The 14186-nt window shown below is 44.8% G+C and overlaps 1 protein-coding gene across 1 annotated transcript in view; it reads right to left on the bottom strand.

Moving 5' to 3' along the window:
- The window catches only part of EDNRA (endothelin receptor type A), a 143614-nt gene extending 130315 nt beyond the window's left edge, over positions 1-13299 (bottom strand). The window contains exon 1 of the mRNA XM_033940284.1: positions 12945-13299. The gene's annotated coding sequence lies outside the window, so the exon portion shown is untranslated. The remainder of the gene's footprint in view (positions 1-12944) is intronic.
- Positions 13300-14186: the final 887 nt, after the last annotated feature.

Here is a 14186-nt window from a genome sequence, read left to right as displayed (position 1 = left end):
GTATCTTGTCCTCAAGTCGCTTGACTTCTTTCTTCAAGCTTTTCAGCTCCTGACACCGACTGCATACGTATGACTGTCTCCCCGAGGGGAGGTAGTCATACATATGACAGTCCGCGCAGAACACTGGAAAGCTCATCTTCTGGTTACCTTCTGCTTCCATCGGGGTTACTACTTTAAGAAAACAGATAAGTTTACGTGTTCCTTCGGTGCCTGCTTCCTTCTGCACCTGCTTCTTGCTTTACTGCCTTCTGCCTTTGTATGGACTGCCTACGCTCTACCTTTCCTTACTTTTGTTTGTGTGATTGTTCTTTCTGTGCCTGGTGCCTTTGCACAACCTTGCCTAACTTTTGCTTGTGTGTGGTTGTTCCTTCTGTATCTGCTTCTTGCCTTGCTGCTTTCTTGTGTGTGTTGTCTTTTCTCTTCCTTACCTTACTGCTGCTTGTGTGTTCGTCTCTTCTGCGCTGCTTGCCACTTCCTCACCTTTCAGTCCTTCCCTGTGCTCTTGGGTGTAGTGACTTGGCCCTTCTTGAGGCCCTTCGCAAAGGCGCTCTCGCTAAGGCGAGCGCCTTTGCCGCTCGCCTTCGCCGCGCGCCTAACGGCTGTGCGCCGTTGGCTCCGCCCCCTTTTATGGGGGGTTCGGGTGCTGACTCCTCTGACGCGGTGGGGGTGGGCGGAGCTAACTCTCGCCCAGCCCCTAGCCTCCTGCTCTCCTCTGTCTCCCTCCTCTGCTCGTTTTTGCTTCTAAAACTGCTTTTCTCCCTTGCTGCTTCTACTCCTCTTGCCTGATGCTGTGCACCACGTTCGCCGTTGGCTCCGCCCCCTTTTATGGGGGGTTCGGGTGCTGACTCCTCTGACGCGGTGGGGGTGGGCGGAGCTAACTCTCGCCCAGCCCCTAGCCTCCTGCTCTCCTCTGTCTCCCTCCTCTGCTCGTTTTTGCTTCTAAAACTGCTTTTCTCCCTTGCTGCTTCTACTCCTCTTGCCTGATGCTGTGCACCACGTTCGCCGTTGGCTCCGCCCCCTTTTATGGGGGGTTCGGGTGCTGACTCCTCTGACGCGGTGGGGGTGGGCGGAGCTAACTCTCGCCCAGCCCCTAGCCTCCTGCTCTCCTCTGTCTCCCTCCTCTGCTCGTTTTTGCTTCTAAAACTGCTTTTCTCCCTTGCTGCTTCTACTCCTCTTGCCTGATGCTGTGCACCACGTTCGCCGTTGGCTCCGCCCCCTTTTATGGGGGGTTCGGGTGCTGACTCCTCTGACGCGGTGGGGGTGGGCGGAGCTAACTCTCGCCCAGCCCCTAGCCTCCTGCTCTCCTCTGTCTCCCTCCTCTGCTCGTTTTTGCTTCTAAAACTGCTTTTCTCCCTTGCTGCTTCTACTCCTCTTGCCTGATGCTGTGCACCACGTTCGCCGTTGGCTCCGCCCCCTTTTATGGGGGGTTCGGGTGCTGACTCCTCTGACGCGGTGGGGGTGGGCGGAGCTAACTCTCGCCCAGCCCCTAGCCTCCTGCTCTCCTCTGTCTCCCTCCTCTGCTCGTTTTTGCTTCTAAAACTGCTTTTCTCCCTTGCTGCTTCTACTCCTCTTGCCTGATGCTGTGCACCACGTTCGCCGTTGGCTCCGCCCCCTTTTATGGGGGGTTCGGGTGCTGACTCCTCTGACGCGGTGGGGGTGGGCGGAGCTAACTCTCGCCCAGCCCCTAGCCTCCTGCTCTCCTCTGTCTCCCTCCTCTGCTCGTTTTTGCTTCTAAAACTGCTTTTCTCCCTTGCTGCTTCTACTCCTCTTGCCTGATGCTGTGCACCACGTTCGCCGTTGGCTCCGCCCCCTTTTATGGGGGGTTCGGGTGCTGACTCCTCTGACGCGGTGGGGGTGGGCGGAGCTAACTCTCGCCCAGCCCCTAGCCTCCTGCTCTCCTCTGTCTCCCTCCTCTGCTCGTTTTTGCTTCTAAAACTGCTTTTCTCCCTTGCTGCTTCTACTCCTCTTGCCTGATGCTGTGCTTCAGGCTCTGGCTACAATTGCAGCGAATTCATAACTACAGTATATCTGCTATATATATACAACTACCGGTATGTATGCATGGTTATAGTCACAAATCTACACAATTAGAACCCCAAAGGCCCCCCCCTCCCCATTCCAAATAGAGTAATATAGTTTAATATCGTGTTTCATTTAGAAACCTTTGTGCTCATGGGGATCGCTATATGTTGACATGGCCCATAAATAGATCTGACACAGATTCAGAACAGACACCAAGTTTCATCTGCACAATGTACAGGGGGATTTTTTTTTTTTTTTTTAAGAAAAGTCCAAGTGCAAAAGTTTTTTTATTCCAGTTCTTTTCTTTGCCAAGAAACTGCGTCTACAGCAGTGGGTCTCAGCCCAGCCAGTCAGGTTGTCAGAATTCCATAATAAATATGCATGAGATAAATTGGCATGCCCTCCCTCCACTGTACGCAAATCAGGATCTTCAGAATGAATATACATGAGATAGATTTGCATACAGTGGCGATAGGACATGCCAATTTATCGGTGTCAGGTCAAAAGCGCGCCAGGACAAAGGCGCGCACAGACAAATGAGTGCAGCGTGGAGGCGCGCGCCGTAGAAAATTACTGTTTTTAGGGCTCCGACGGGAGGGGGCGTGGGGGGGGTAACCCCTCCACTTTACTTAATAGAGATCGCGCCGCTTTGTGGGGGCGTTGTGGGGGGTTATAACCCCCCACATTTTACAGAAAACTTCACTTTTTCCCTGTTTTTAGGGAAAAAGTTAAGTTTACAGTAAAATATGGAGGGTTACAACCCCCCCAAAACCCCCACAACGCCGGCGCGATCTCTATTAAGTAAACTGGGGGAGGCTCCCCAACAAAAACCCCTGTCGGAGCCCCTAAAAACTGTAATTTTCTTCGGCGCGCGCCTTTGTCTTTCGCGGGGTTGTCTATGAACCAATTTATCTCACGCACATTCATTGTGGAGATCCTGAAAACATAGCCGGCTGGGCTTGTCCCCGTCAGACCCCTGATCTACAGTGAAGAGCAGATGAGTTCACCTGTTCCATCCAGACTGTCTGTCTCCACAAATGGTCAACATTATCTTGAGCTGGTGTAATGGACAGACAGTGAGGACGATTTCAGGGACTAACATCAAGAGACAAAACAACAAATGACTGTGCAAGCAGTCCGAATCAGGCCTCGGGACTGTTTCAGCAGCTTAGATCAGGCGTTCGGTATCTCTGTAATTAACCATCCGTTGTGAAAACAAACTCCCGGCAAAAAAAAAAAAAAAAAAAAAAAGAGCGGAGCAGAAAAATCCTCTGGCTATCTGCAGCCTGTGGAGGAATGCTTCCCGTCCTTGATATAATGGATCTCAGACAGTAAGGAGATAAGAGCCTCAGACTACCTTAGAAACAAAACAAAGGCATATGTTCAGGGTCCTGGATCTATGGCCAGAAACATTAGGCAAAGAATTGAGGCTGCTATTTGTGAACTTGTCCCGGGTTTTTAACGTGGAAAACCCGCATTATTCCGTGCACATCCCATTTGGAGTGAGGGCTCTGCATGTGTTTGGGAATAAGGGCCTGAGTATCATTGTTTAAATTTCTTTATTAAGTTAGTCAACTACAATTATGCAACAACGGATTCACAGATAAGGATATTATAAAGGTGACGGGTCAAAAGCGCGCCGACAACCGAGTGCGGACAACTGAGCGCAGGGCTTAATCGCGCCGAAGAAAACCCGTATTTTAAAGGGCTCTGATGGGAGGTGTGGGGGGAACCCCCCTACTTTACTTAATAGGGATCGTGCTGCCTCACGCTGCCATGTTGGGGGTTTGTGGGAGTGTAACCCCCCCACATTATACTGAAAACTTAACTTTTTCCCTAAAAAACAGGAAAAAAGTTAAGTTTCCAGTATAATGAGGGGGGTTACAACCCCCAAAACCCCCCACAACGCCAGCGCGATCTCTATTAAGTAAAGTGTGTGTGTGTGTGGGGGGGTTTCCCCACCAACACCCCCTGTCGGAGCCCTTTAAAATACGGTTTTTCTTCGGCGCGATGAAGTCCTGCGCTCAGTTGTCCGCGCTCGGTTGTCGGCGCGCCTTTGTCCTCGCGCGCTTTAGACTATTATAAAACACGCACAATGTGATTTACTAACGTTAACATGCAATTAAATTATTTCCACCCTCCCATCTGATATACGAATAAAATTAAACCTTAATGAAACTATTCATAAAAACCCTAAATCAAATTCCAATTTCACACCCTTCCCCTCCCCCCACCCTCCCTGGACAGGACTTTTACGGATGTTTGGGAGTCATTGGCTAATTATTGCAAGGGGGCCTGAGTATCATTAAAAAGCAGAACCTGAAAACCTAAATTCAAAAGTACAATAATTTGAAATGTGTGGTGCAATGGTTAAAGCTACAGCCTCAGCACCCTGAGGTTATAGGTTCAAACCCAGCTGCTCTTTCTGACTCTGGGCAAGCCACTTAATCCCCCCCCCCTTTGCCCCAGGCACATTAGATAGATTGTGAGCACGCCGGGACAGACAGGGGAAAATGCTGGAGTACCTAAATAAATTCATTCAAATCGTTCTGAGCTCCTCTGGAAGAATGGTAGGGAAAATTGAATAAATAAATATAACTAAAGAACACATTAACTCTCTAATTTGCACTAAAATAATTTGACTTTTGGTCAGGTTTTCATTAACCCAAAATATTCCCAGGTTTATTATGTTCATTTGCTATTCTGCTATTTCCCAGGGTAAGAAACGAGGTGGATTGCATAAAACAGAGAACCATTGTTCCCTCTAAGCCAGTGGTCTCAAACTCGCGGCCCGGGGTCCACATGCGGCCCGCCAGGTACTATTTTGAGGCCCTCGGTATGTTTATCATAATCACCAAAGCAAAATAAAACAGTTTCTTGGTCATATGTCTCTTTAGCTATAAATGACAGTATTGTTATTAAGACTTAGCCAATAGGAAAAATTTATAAACTATAAAGAGTTTTACCTCATGCAAAATCGTAATAAGACATTAACTCTTTTTTTCTGAGGCCCTCCAAGTACCTACAAAAATCCAAAATATGGCCCTGCACAGGGTTTGCTCTAAGCTGAGTGGGAGTCCTCCTGCAGAGCCTGCCTCTCTCTTGCTATTGAAAATTGAAAATGAAGCCATAACCTGTGGTACGCTTTTACATGTCAAGCCTTCTTTGGATAAATATAAAAGTCAACTTTTTATGATAATGACGGGAATAGCTATCCAATTGATCACACATAATTGGAAGAGGTATGGCAGACTAAATTACACGTTTTGGTGGACAAATGTTTGTACCACGTATAAATATGAAAAAATGAATGCAGAGTGTTTGGGGTTCACCAATATATTTAATAGAGTGTGGAGTCCATTGACTACATAAGAACATAAGAACTGCCATCTCCGGATCAGACCCATGGTCCATCGAGTCCGGCGATCCGCACACGCGGAGGCCCAGTCAGGTATACACCTGATGTAGTTTTAGTCACCCATATCCCTCTATGCCTCTCATAAGGAGATGTGCATCTAATTTGCCTTTGAATCCCAGCACAGTGGATTCTTTAATAACCTCCTTTGGGAGAGCATTCCAGGCGTCTACCACTCGCTGCGTAAAACAGAACTTCCTGACATTTGTCCTGGACTTGTCCCCCCTTAGCTTCAAACCATGTCCTCTTGTCCGTGTCGCGTTGGACAATGTAAATAATTTATTTTCCTGCTCTATTTTATCGATGCCTTTCAGCATTTTGAACGTCTCGATCATGTCCCCTCGCAGCCTCCTCTTCTCAAGGGAGAACAGTCCCAGTTTCTTGAGTCGTTCCTCATATTCCAAGTTCTCCATACCTCTTATTAACTTCGTTCCTCGTCTCTGCACCCTCTCCAACAGTTTTATATCCTTCTTTAGGTTGGGAGACCAATGTTGGACACAGTATTCCAAGTGTGGTCTGACCATTGCTCTATAAAGCGGTATTATGACTTTCTCCGATCTACTCGTGATTCCTTTCTTTATCATGCCTAACATTCTGTTTGCTTTCTTTGCCGCTGCCGCGCATTGTGCCGACGGCTTCAGAGTCCTATCTATATTTGTAACATCAAAAATAATTGTAATGTATTTATTTATTTATTTTTTAGGTTGGTAGAATTCCTTACACATCCAGGGGAGGGAGGGAAATATATTTTGTTTATTAAAATACTTAATTATAATATTATAATTACATAATTTGTCTTATTGTAGTAATTTGGTAAGGGGGGAGATAATGATTGTTCTAAGTATAAATTGTATGTTTAATAATGCGTTTTATGAAATATTTATGTTCAGATAATTGTATTGCATTGTCAAAGTTTAAAAATCAATAAAGATTTATAAAAAAAAAAAAAAAAAGAAAACGTGATAACAAAACAGCGCCCCTAACTGGCAGGACTGTAGGTGAAGAACCTCCACCTACAGCAGGGGTGTCAAAGTCCTTCCTCAAGGGTCGTAATCCAGTTGGGTTTTCAGGATTTCCCCAATGAATATGCATTGAAAGCGGTGCATGCCCATAGATCTCATGCATATTCATTGGGGAAATCCTGAAAACCCGACTGGATTGCGGCCCTCAAGGAGGGACTTTGACACCCCTGACCTACAGTCATAACATAACATAACATAAAATCAACTTATAGACCGCATAACTGTGAACATCTATGCGGTTTACCAAAAAAATTAGTCTAACCCCCCCCCTCTTTTGCATGCGCTAAATATACACACACACTAAACGCTAACGCGCCCATTATAAGTCCATGGATGCTTAAGCGTTTAGCACTCGCTAATATTTAGTGCACGCTAAAACGCGTAGTGCACCTTGATCAAAGGACCATATGAGAATCTGAAGAAATTAATTACCCAGAAATCTAGAAAACAAATAAGTCTTCAAATGCCTTCTAAAGTCCAAATATGACATGGAAATAAAGAATAATTGTTTAAAGTCTTTATCCCAGAGGGTGGCCTGATAAGACAATGTACGTTCATAGTATCCTATGGGGGTGCTGTTTCACTATTTAACCCCTAAACTTACTCCATTTACAAAAAAATCTCAAATATATACAAACTCTGTAATGTGAAAATAGGAGGAAAAAGCCTCAGAATCCTGTCAGGCGCATAGACCCGTTCATAGGTACAAAAGCCTCCTTTATTTTAGCTCTCTACGTTTAAAAATTTAAGTTTTAAATCACTTGAAAATTCAATTATGTTTCCGTGCAAAACTTTTTAAACTTTCAAAATTCCAGTCCTCCAAACTTGAAATAATTGAAAGCTTATCCCCCCCCCCCACACCCTTTTGTCAAGCTGCGCTAAAGATTTTTTAGCACGGTTGGCAAAGTAAGTGCTCTGATGCTCCTAGGAATTCTAAGAGCGTCGGAGCATTTACTGCGCTGGCTCACGCTAAAAACCTCTAGTGCAACTTGATAAATATCAATGTTCTGCAGTTAAAAGCGAAGGGGCTTATTTTCAAAACAGAAAGACATCCAAAAAATTTCCAATTGTCAGTTTACTTATTCATTTGTAATACTTTCAAAAATAGAATTAAATGCCATAAGCCCGCTTTTACTAAACTGCGATAGCGGTTATTAGCGCAGGGAGCTGCATTGTGTTCCCAACGCTCATAAAGTGTCGGGAGAAAGTGTGGCTCCCTGCGCTAATAACCGCTATCGCAGTTTAATAAGAAGGGGGGGAGGGGTGACACTTGAGTTTGGGAGTGCTAGAAAATTTAGAAAAATACTCAGCATATTACATACATTAAAAAAAAAAACAATCCCCAAGACAAGCCAAAACTAAACAAAAAACAAAACAAAACAACAAACTGGGGGGCAGTCTTTTAATATTTGGAGGCAAATATCGCACAGTCCCAAAAAGACCCTCACATTTCAAAAAATGTTATATTTTAAACAGTTTACTTATTCATTTGTAATACTTTCAAAAATAGAATTAAATGGTATAAAGTTGCATTTGAACGTTTTTCTCCCCAAAACGTCCAAGTTACCATTTTTGAAACAGGCTTTCTAGAGGCTTTTTGTCTGCAGTGCATCTGAATCTCAAGGGGGCATGTTGGAGGTGTGTTATGGGTGGGATTTGGGCGGGCTTAGCACGTGGATGTTTCGCACCGATAATTGAAATTTTTACAAAATGTCTAGGGCTAGACCTGTTTTAAAAATGAATAAGGGCTGAAAGGTGCCCAAAGTGGTGGGCTAAAGCATGACCTTCCTTACTCTCCCAGTGGTCACTGACCCCCCTCCTGCCACCCAAAGATGTGAAAGAAACAGTACATTCCAGGCTGTGTTACAGCTTCAGATGTCCACATAGACACAGCTCAGCAGAGCAGAGGGGTACCCTAGGGGGTACTGCAGTGAACGTCACATGAAAAAGTCCCAGGTACACTTCATCATAACCTGCTTATATTGTATGCTGAGCCCTCCAAAACTCACCCAAAATCTACTGAAGCTTCAGCATTTTCACTTCTTTATATTTTGCTGTTTAAAGTATAATATTTTTGTCTGGTTTTTAAAAAAATTATGTTATTTTGTTATGTGCCTTGGATAAAGGTAGAATATAAATTAATAAGCCATAAACCATACAGAACTTACATAAAGATGACATCTGCTTGCATAAGGACTATCGTGGTGTACAGGTAGTTACAATAAGTCTGGGGTAGGTTTTGGAGGGCTCACTACATAATGTAAGCAGGTTATGGAGAAGTTCCTGGAGGAAAAGTCCATAAACTACTGTTGAGACAGACATGGGAGAAGCCACTGCTTGCCCTGGATCGGTGGCATGGAATGCTGCTACTATTTGGATTGGCCTCCGTGAAGACGGGATACTGGGCTAGATGGACCATTGGTCTGATCCAGTAAGGCCATTCTTATGGTAAGATGTGTACCTGAGACTTTTTAATTTGGCATTCAGTGCAGGACCCCCTAGAGTGCCCTCTGCTCTGTCAGATGTCTGTGTGGTCAGTTTGCTAAGAATGCTGGCAACTTGTAGGTCCTATGCTGGCTACTTGTAGGTCCTATGCGTTTTTCATTTGGATGTTCTCATATTTGAAAATGGCCAAAAAAGATATACTAGGAGCTAAAACATCTAGATAGGTCATTAGAAAAAAAAAAAAAAAAGATAGATGTCTCTTGGTTGCGAAAATGGATATTTTCTCTACTGGATTTTTGGACATCTTTCCCAGTGTCCAAACTCAGACTTAGATGTCCTATCAAAAATGCCCAAGTCTTCAATTATTTCAATCCAAATTCTGAGGACTGGAATTTTGAAAGTTTTAAAAAGTTTTGCACGGTAACAAAATTGAATGTTCAAGCAATTTAAAAATTTAAATTTAAAATGTAGAGCGCTAAAAGTGAAGGAGGTTATTTTGTGCCTATGAAGTTATTACCTTGCCTGATCAGAGAACGGGTCTATGCTCCCGATGGGGTTCTGAGGCTTTTTCCTTCTTTTTTCACATTAAAGAGTTTTTCTATACTGTATATTGATTTGAGATATTTTTGCAAGTGAAGTGAGTTTGGGGGCTAAATTGGTCGAGTGAGGCTCCACAACCTTCTATTTTTGTAGGAGTGCTGTTTCACTATCACCTTTTCAATAGTGAGCGACAGGCGAGTTCTGCAGGACTCCATGGAACCTGCACCACCCCCTACTGGCAGCAATGCAATTGGTGGAGTTCCACTCAGTTTAGAGGGAACTGAGCCTAGAACCTGTGGGAAAGCATTTATTTGATGGATGTGCGCAGTAGTTGTGAAGTTTCTCATTCTTCATTCCTGCTCTTCTCTCATGACTTTTTTCCTTACATAAATGACTGGGAAAGGACAAAAGGCATAAAAGGGGGTCTGTCTCCAGCGCAGGATATGACATGCAGGACATAAAGTAATCAGGGACAGCCCAACCACTAGGCAAGACACGATGGCTGACTAGGGCAGCAGCCTTTTGGAGGCAGCAAAGAGCAATCACAGTCAAAGCAAAACAATAGATCCTGAAGCCAAACTTAAAAAAAAAAAAAAAAAAATCAACACATATTTAAATCTTGCATTTTTGTAGGATGTTTCTGTGGAGATCATGATCGTTGAGATTAGTGAGCAAAATTTTGAGGGAGGGGGGAAAATTCATGTAGGGAACCCACTACTCTTGCTTCAGCTCTGGGCATACTTCACTCTGGCCAATTCCCTTCCTAAACGGGCTAAACAGAGGGGGAGGGGGAGCTTACAGGTTGGGCTGTGTCCTTTTCATTTGCTGCCAGGGGCCAACTATGGTCTTAAATCAAGTGGTCCAAATTTGTAGTGTAGCTGGCAAAGGAAAAAGGTTCATCACCATAGCCCCCCTGTCAAGCTGGCACCCAGAAGTCATGGCACCCTTCCTATCCCCCCCCCCCACCATTGGTACATCACTTCTAGAAAGGGCGTTAGCCTCCAAAAGCTCAAAATGTATTAAAGCTCGTTCTATATATACACACTCACACTCACTATTTGAGAAGCTTACTTCTGTGAGTGAGAGAGTGAGTCACACCCCCCAGCTCAGTACAGGGCTGTCAGGATGGTGCTGTCGTACACTCCATTAGACCAGGGGCTGAAGTTAGTCTAACCATATTTCTCTACCTTTAAGCTTTGGGGGGGGGGGGGGGGGGAGAATTTCTTAGTCTTGTTCATTTTTCAGAGCCAAAACTAAAATGCAGGGCTCACAGCGGAAACAAGAAGATTTGGCCCATAAGCAGCTGCGGGCCCTAAAGCACATTCAACATGTGTTCCGGTTGGAGTGATAAGAGCACCAGTTCTTAGAACAGCACCCAACTCCCAGACCAAAAATCTGGAGAGAGCAAAGCTGTGAAAATATCTCCCCCCTCCCCCCAGCAATAATCAATTTACATTACATTACATTACGTGACTTCTATTCCGCCTGTACCTTGCAGTTCTAGGCGGATTACAAAAGAGCTAACTGGACATTTCCAGGATAGTTACAATTTTTTTGTTACAAGTGAGAAAAGAAAGCTGGATATTTCCAGGAGAAATTGCGAATTAGATAACAAATAAGATAAGTGGACATTTCTAGGCAATATTACAAATAGGATAACAATTTTTTGTTACAAGTGAGATAAGAAAGCTGGATATTTCCAGGAGAAATTGCGAATTAGATAGCAAATAAGATAAGTGGACATTTCTAGGCATTTCTAGGACATTTACCACTCTACTCTCAAGCTAACAATCTGAATAGAACAGAGCGGTAAAAATATCTCCCTCCCCAGCAATAATCAGTGTAGTATCACACTCTCAAACTACCAATCTGGAGTAAAAAGAGTTGTGAAAATATCACCCCCCTCCCCTCTTCCAGGGCCCCAGCAATAATCAGTATAGTCCCTCACTCTCAAACCAACAGCCAGGACAAAATAGAGTTCTGAAAATCTCCCCCCCCCCCACTACCTCAGCAATAAATAATCAATACAGCACCTCATCCCCAAACCACCAATCTGGAGAAAATTGAGCCATGAAAATATTTCCCCCTCCCCTCAGCAATAATCAATTTAGCACTCCACTCCCAAACCAACAATCTGGAAACAAAAGCAGCTGTGGAAATATCTCCCCTCCCAGGGCCCCAGCAATAATCAGTATAGCTCAGGGGTGGGCAACTCCGGTCCTAGAGGGCCAGAATCCAGTCGGGTTTTCAGGAGTTCCCCAATGAATATGCATTGAAAGCACTGCATGCAAATAGACCTCCTGCACCATTGAAAGCACTGCATGCAAATAGACCTCATGCATATTCATTGTGGGGAAATCCTGAAAACCCGACTGGATTCTGGCCCTCAAGGACCGGAGTTGCCCACCCCTGGTATAGCCCTTCACTCTCAAACCAACAGCCAGGTCAAAATAGAGCTCTGAAAATCTACCCCCCCCCCCCTCTACCTCAGTAATAAATAATCAGTACAGCACCCCACCCCCAAACCAACAATCCAGAGAAAATTGAGCCATGAAAATATCTCTTCCCCCCTCAGCAATCAATACGACACCCCACTCCCCCCATCAATCCAGAGAGAAAGAGTTGTGAAAATATCTCTCCTCCCAGAGCCCCAGCAATAATCAATAAGCCCCCCCCTCTCAAACCAACAATCCAGAGAGAACAGAGCTATGAAAATATCTCCTCCCTTGTTCCCCACCAGCAATAATCAATGCAGCACCCTGTTCCCAAACCAACAATCTGAAGAAAATAGAGCCATGAAAATAATCTCCTTCCCCCCAAGCAATAAACAATATAGCCCCCTCCCCCCACTCCCAAGCCAATAATCTGGGGAGAAAATAGGGCCCAGCAATAGGCACTGCAGTCCCCCATTCTCAAACCCACAATTTCAGCGGTTAAAAAGGGAGAGAGTGGAGCAGTGGCTAAAGCTACAGCCTGAACACACTAGGGTTGTGGGTTCAAACCCACGCTGCTCCTTGCAACCCTGGGCAAGTCACATAATCCCTCCATTGCCCCAGGTACATCAGAGAGATTGTGAGACAGACAGGGAAAAATGCTTGAGGACCTGAATAAATTCTTGTAAACCATTCTGAGCTTTCCTGGAAGAACAGTATAGAAAATTAAATAAATCCAGAGAGAATAAAGCCGGGAAACCCCCCCCCCCTACCTTCTGAACCTCAACCGAGACATTCCCCATAAGAGCCCTTAGGACGGGAAGGAAAGCTATTGATTGCCCCACCGAAAGTTTCTTCCATACCGCATTTGAATGGGATAAACAAGCATAACTTTTGGGAAATGCAGCGTTTCTTTTTGCTAATGTTTTATTTCGAAAAGAAATCCAATAATAAAAATTTCTTTTTTACAAAAAGGTACAGAACTTCCAGAGCTTAGACGCGCAATACCCTAGCTTGCTTCTCATTTTCACACGGGGATGCTTTGCAGGGAAATGAATGCAAACGTACCGGTAGCCAACATGCGAGGGAACTCCAGTTCTCCGATCAGTTCATCATTTTTTATACGCACAAACTATCCCAGCCGAGGACAGAGCGAGTCCCCCAGGTCAGCAGGGAGGAAAGCTATGGAAACGTGTTTGTTTGTTTTTACCCGGATCCGTCCCGCTTTCGTCTTCTCTTTCGGCCCGGGAACAGGCTGCGCTTTGGGCAGAAAAGTGTCGGCATGTGCGAGCCTAATGGACAGGCGAGCCCGGCTCCCTTCGCTGCTCACATCCTGCAGCTTCCTCGTCTAGACTCTGCCTAGTCAGACAGAGGGGGAGGGGACCTTTCGAATCCTCCCGTCTCAGACGTTCTAACTGGGTGGGATTCACATTCGCCTCCTCCCCTAAATTACTAAAAGAAAAGAAGAAGAAGAAGAAAAAAAAAAAATGCTACACACATACACACCGCCTGCCTCCCAGACAAAGGAAACAATGAGATCATTAACTATTTCCTGACTGGCAGCAATACGGCCCACATTTTGCAACCTTGAGGAGGACTACAGTATTTCCATTCTTTTTAGTCCCCTGAGCCATAGGGAACACTGACAGTGCTGGAAAATCTAAGCCACCTTCCAGGTTTGTAGAACAATGTTTTTATAGGCTCAAGAAGGCTGTAATAAACTTATGCTGTAATATGGGCCATATACAAGTCAATATTCAAAGCTGGCAGTAGCCACCGAACAACAGAACCTTTGAAAAACTGACCCGATAAAAGTAAGTGCTTTGAAAAACTACAAGTCCAATTTTGTGTAGGTCAACTAAGTCAGAAGATGAATGGACCAGCTGGGAAATTCACAATTTGCAAAGCATTTTACAAAAGGCTCATAAATGCATCCTCGGACCACTGCCAAACAGCTGATGCTCCCTAAAACCTCTCCTCCCGATGCCCCTAATCCATTCTTTGACCTTGTTATGCTCCCCTGAATAGAAGAACCCCCTCCCATGCCCCCTGCCTGGAAAACCATCCTCTCCCAATGCCCCCTACATCCCCCCCCCCCCAATTCTAAAGATCCCCTACAGTCATCCAAAGCATCTATCCACTTCTTTGCAGGGACTACCTTAAGTAATGCCTGGTAAAAGATAAAATATATTTAAACTGGTAAAAGAATGCATAGCACAATTCATGGGATTCTTTCTAGCCCTTTTGCACGTAAATATATGTATGTATTGTATGTACGTATGTATCTGCACATGAGGAGTTGAGTGTTCA

Source organism: Geotrypetes seraphini, chromosome 1 (genome assembly GCF_902459505.1).
Source record: "Geotrypetes seraphini chromosome 1, aGeoSer1.1, whole genome shotgun sequence".
NCBI lineage: Eukaryota > Metazoa > Chordata > Amphibia > Gymnophiona > Dermophiidae > Geotrypetes > Geotrypetes seraphini.
The sequence above is the reverse complement of the archived record's forward strand: the minus strand, read 5'-3'. Positions and strand labels throughout refer to the sequence as shown.